At 30.4% G+C, this 5674-nt stretch overlaps 1 pseudogene; it reads left to right on the top strand.

The window, feature by feature from the left end:
• Positions 1–966: 966 nt before the first annotated feature.
• LOC112028966 (phenylacetaldehyde oxime monooxygenase CYP71AN24-like) lies at positions 967–3036 on the top strand (annotated as a pseudogene).
• Positions 3037–5674: the final 2638 nt, after the last annotated feature.

Here is a 5674-nt window from a genome sequence, read left to right as displayed (position 1 = left end):
TTTATAATGCAAATGTGTTTAGTACTATATTTCAATTAACATATTTTAAATTTTATATAAAAAAAAAAAAAACATAATTGTGTATTTGGTATGTATATGTTTTTTTGTTTTAAAATAATTAAAAGAATACTATTTTATTTAAGGAGAGAGAGAGAGAGAGAGAAGAAGAAGAGAGAAAGACAAAGTGGTGGGCCCGTGGGAGAAAAAAAAAGGAGTTTACTCTTGCAATGGCCTTATAATTTTCAACTTATTTATGAAAAGACCATGCAGCAACATTATTTGAAAACTAAAAATTGGAATGAATGAGTTTTCAAAATACATGTTTTGAACACTCTAAATTGAGAATTTTAACTCAAGCACTCTTGATAAAAAACTTCTACCAAACACAGTTTTCTTTTTGGGGCTTACAATTTTCAATGTTCAAATACTGAAAACTATTGTTTTGACAAAATTTTCATACCTCTCTAACAATATATGTAATTTTTTTTTCAAGGATTTTGTAATTTAATTAACAACACTTAGTGTTTTCAGCAGAGATATTCAAAGTCAATATATATATATATATATATTGAAAGACTAACTTTAAAAAAAAAAAATGAAATTATCAAAAGAAAAGAAAATTAAACCGATCAATATAACTTTAATGGAAACTAGCTTTTTAAGCGAAAAATAATGCATTTTATTGTCACCGACAGTTTTCTACACTTCAAGACGCTCATGTAAAATGTGCAAAGTTTCCATCCACATATTATAAAATTATGAAAGACACATCATTCAACTACTTGAAATGCGGTGGATTGCAATTATATTTGGAAAAGATAAAACTATCTTTACTCCATTAATCAAACATGTATATAGTTGAATTCAATTGAAGAATTTAAAGCACAACACCTAAGAAATTTGTATAACTTAACTTTTAGAAATCTAATATATATACTTGAAGAGCTCATGCTAAACACTAAAAGGAAATGGCTCTACTATCATTGCTGCTAGAGCTACACAAAATAGTATTCCAACTAAATCCCCTCCTCTCCCTTCTTATCCTCTTCACTTCTCTTTATGTTTTCAAGTGCGTTACTAGTGCCAAACCCAATTTACCTCCATCCCTACCAAAGCTACCATTAATTGGAAACCTCACCAGTTAGGCACATTCCCATATCGTTCTCTTCAAGCACTCTCAAAGAAGTATGGCCCTATAATGCACTTAGATTTGGGGCATACTCCAACCCTGGTGGTGTCATCTGTAGCTATGGCCAGAGAAATAATGAAGACGCAAGATATCATTTTCTCAAATCGGGCAAAAACCACAGCTCCCGATATCTTCCTCTACATATGGATGCACAGACGTAGCATTCTCATCCTATGGTGAGTATTGGAGACAAGCTAAGAAAATTTGTGTCCTTGAACTTTTGAGTCTCAGAAGAGTGCTATCTTTCCAATTTGTAAGAGATGAAGAAGTTGCATTATTAATCAAGAACATACGTGAGTTGTACGTGCATCCAAAAGGCTTCTCTTAATCTAAGTGACATGTTGATTGCGACTTCAAATAACATAGTGTCTAGATGTGTACTTGGACGGAAGTTCGAAGATGGTAAGAGCAGGTTGTGGCACCTGTCAAGAAGGATAACAGAGCAATTAACAGCATTCTGTTTGGGAGATTTTTCCCTTCTATGAAATGGATTGATGTTCTTACAGGGTTAATACCAAGTATGAAAACCACTTTTCGAGAACCTGATGCCTTTTTTGATGAGGTTATTGAAGAACACAAAACAATGAAAAGTAGTTATGAAAATCCTAATTATAAGAAGGATTTTATGGATATTTTCCTCCAACTTCAACAGAATCCTATGCTCGAGTTTGAGCTAACTGATGACAACATCAAAGTGATCCTACTGGTATCACTCTCTCTCTCTCTCATCTAAAAGTTTTCTTTTTCTATAGAGTGATGATATAGGGTTACTATAAATTTTACTCTGTAAACCTTATAAATCGATCTATCAGCAATTGCTAAAATGTAATTAGTAATGTGAGGGATAATATAAGTTTTACTACATAGACTTTATAAACAGATGTATCAATTTTTAACATGAGAAAAAAGTAAATACAAATTATTTATTACATTGGATGTGGCATTGATCACATTCATTATCAAGTTAGTTTATAAGATTTTTGCAATAAATTTAGTGGCAACTATTGTAGGTTTAGTATTTTCAAAAAGTAATTCATGCTTTTATTATGTTATTAAAGCAACAGTAACATTTTATAAGGTTTTCAGCAGGAAAAAAAAAAAAAAAAACATTTTATAAGGTTTTATAATGTTTCCAAAAGTAATTCATGCATTCATTGTGTAAACCTTTTATAGTAGAATTAGTAGCGCCTTTAACATTTTCCTTTTTATAATTTAAGGACGTGTTTGTGGGAGGAACCGATACTACTTCAACAACTCTGGAATGGTTAATGGCAGAGCTTTTAAAAGCTTCAAGTACTATGAAGAGAGCTCGAGAAGAGGTGAGAAGAGTGGTGGGAAAGAAGTCAAGGATAGATCAGAATGATATCAATCAAAGGAATTACTTGAAATGTGTCGACAAAGAAACGTTGAGACTACACCCGCCAAATCCTCTTATGGTGCCTCGAGAAACAACAAAAAGTGTGAAATTTGGAGGTTATGATATTCCGCCGAAAACAAGAGTACATGTCAATGCATGGGCAGTCCATAGGAATCCTGAGGTATGGGATAGGCCAGAAGAATTTCTCCCAGAGAGATTCATCGACAGTCCAATTGATTTCATAGGCCAAGAGTTTGAATTGTTCCCATTTGGAGGTGGGAGAAGGGCATGTCCAGGTTCGGCATTCAGTGTTTCTTCTATTGAATATGTGATTGCCAATCTCTTATATTGGTTTGACTGGAGGTTGCCCAATGCAAATGTTAAGGGAGAAGACTTGGACATGAGCGAAGCTAAGTCCTTCGTTGTGTCTAAGAAAATTCCTCTTCATCTTGTACCATCATTGCACTCTCCTTGATCTATGATTAATAGATTTATGGTTGTTCTCATAATAATGTAATTTTTCTGTGTTCTCTTATCGAATTTTAGTGTATTGGGAACTTCAACCTTAAATGGTGCACTGCATTCTCTTTCCCTACTGGCTACTTGCTACCAAACTTAACTCTTTAAATTGTAGACAGCGTTAGTTAGAATAATGTGATAAATAATTAAATTCAGAATTCCTTATTAGTTTATTTCTTTAGGAAAAAATGGTTGTTTATGTCATGAGTTCCACACTTCCACTGTCTTCACCCTATGTTCTATTTAAAAAGTTAGAAAAACATATGTATTGAAATACATTTACTAAAGGGGAATATGATCAACAGGTTAAGGGAGTCTTAGAATATAAAAAAAATAATAGTCCTAAATTGTTGTAACTAACTTTTGAATAAGTTATGATTGAGTTAAAAATTGAATTCATTGTGAAAATGGCATACAACATCTCTAGATCTATCCAGGTTTGAAAGAGTACAAAGAGACCTTTAAATAACCAAGTTATTAAGCAATTTGGGTAGAAACTTTGGAATTTAAATTTGTCATGGAAAAATTAAAAATTTCACGTAGAGAATGTCGAAGCTTTTGTAAAAGAAATAGAAAATTTTATTATTGTTAATTTAACGAGTACCCTTAAAGAAATTGTTAATAAGCTATTTTAGAGAAATTTTGACACAACTTCATGGAAAATATAAAAAGTCGTAAAAAAATTAATTATTATTATTTTTTCATAAAGGCATACACTAATCATCCATTTTAGGAATCTTTTTATGAGAGAAAAAAGTGAATTTTTTCATAAATATTTTTTTTTAAATGGTTTATTGATAGATGTGTCTTTAGGGTATATGTTGATAAAACTCATATTATATTACCAGTCATTGTCAATGTCATTGATAAAAGACCACTAAGCTCGAAACCTCTTTTTGAAGTAGTCCTTGAGCAATTATAATTTATTGGTACTATCTTTTTTTTTCTTTTTTTTTTTTAATATTGGAAGTACAACAATTGAATAATTAAGTAAATAACCTAATGCCAGAAACTTATCTTCTTCTCAAAAAAAAAAATTAAAAAAAAAAAAAAAAAAAAAAACTATACAAAGTATGAAATTTGCAACCTATTATAATCTACCGAATAATAAGAGTTTATAAGGAAGAAATCATTCTTTTAATTTATAAGCAATAGCACTCAATGTTCAATCTGATTTTCATCCATACATGAGCTACGACTTATACAAGACCAATCTCTAAGTATGAGTATTAAAAACTAGTGTTTTTAAAGTATTTGTTAATAGAATATTTTAGGAAAGTTTTGTTAAAATTTCCATGGAAAATATAAAAATTTGACATAAAAATCAATTGCTTTTTCCTTTTCCTATAAAAATTTTTAGAAAATATTTTTTAAACCAATACTTTTTAGAGCATCTATTAACTCTTTCATTAATAATAAAAAATAAAAATAAATAAAAACTTTATCAAATATTCAAAACACAACTAATCTATATTTATATAAATCTAAAAACTAAAGCATATGACACCACCACATTGGGTTTTTAGAAAAAAGAGTTTTTGAAGGTTTTTATTGGAAAATCATAGGTTTTCAAAAATTGAAGGTGTTACCATTTATTTGTTATTATTTTAAAAAGAAAATAAAACAAGAAATAAAAATCTTTTTTTGGTTTGATTGACTCAATGGATAAGAAAAATAGTCTACGTTCCACCGAGAATAAGTTTGGGATCAAATTATGTCATGGGAAGGTTCAAGGCACTTGCGCACGCTCGATATGTCTACTGGTCTCTACTAAGTAAGTAAGAACTATATAGTGTTCAATTAATTATTCGATAGACACAATATTATTAACCAAATTTATTTCATCAACTCAAAAAAGTGGTAAATTTTATGGCATGATGACCTACAACTAAATTAAGTGACAAGATAAATGATAATAATAAAAACAAGATAATAAAGAAATTAAAAACGAGTGTAAGCAATAGGAATAACAATTTTACTATGTAAAGCATGTCTAAACTTACTCTTATTTTCAATTGTTATTCGGAACCAGAAGTTAAATTTATTTTAGCCTTGAATTTTATTCTAGAGAAACTATACTTTAAAAGTTATCAAACGTATTTGTTAAAAATCGGATAAGCCCATGAATTATATTTATATATATATATATATATATTTTTAAGAGAGAAAGCCCATGAATTAGCTTGGTGTTTCATTCTTTGCAATGCGCGTAGGCTTTTGTTTTATCTAAACTCTTTTTTGATATAAGCTGGGCCAAAAAACTAAATAAGATTACGAACTTAAGGTCCATTTAAACTATGAGTTTAGAATTGAAATGAAAATGAGCCCTCAGTCTAGAGCATTCTATAAAACACCTCCCATTTAAACGTGTTTTTATGTTTTTCTACTTTAAACCAGTCTCCCTGCTTTCATTGTCAACACTGATTACTGAATGTCAAATTTTACCAACATCCAAGAGCATGAAATGTCATATATACAACAAGCAATCTCAGCCCCTCAGCTGAGTTTGGCGGCAGTTTACGCAGTGATGTATGGTGGCAACAGCAAAGATGCTCCCAGCAGTGGTCCTCCAACATGGTGCCAGTGTTCCGGTAACTAGAGACACCATT

Source organism: Quercus suber, unplaced genomic scaffold (assembly GCF_002906115.3).
Source record: "Quercus suber isolate HL8 unplaced genomic scaffold, Cork oak 2.0 scaffold_100, whole genome shotgun sequence".
Classification (NCBI taxonomy): Eukaryota; Viridiplantae; Streptophyta; class Magnoliopsida; order Fagales; family Fagaceae; genus Quercus; species Quercus suber.
This window is presented reverse-complemented; position numbering and strand designations above follow the sequence as displayed.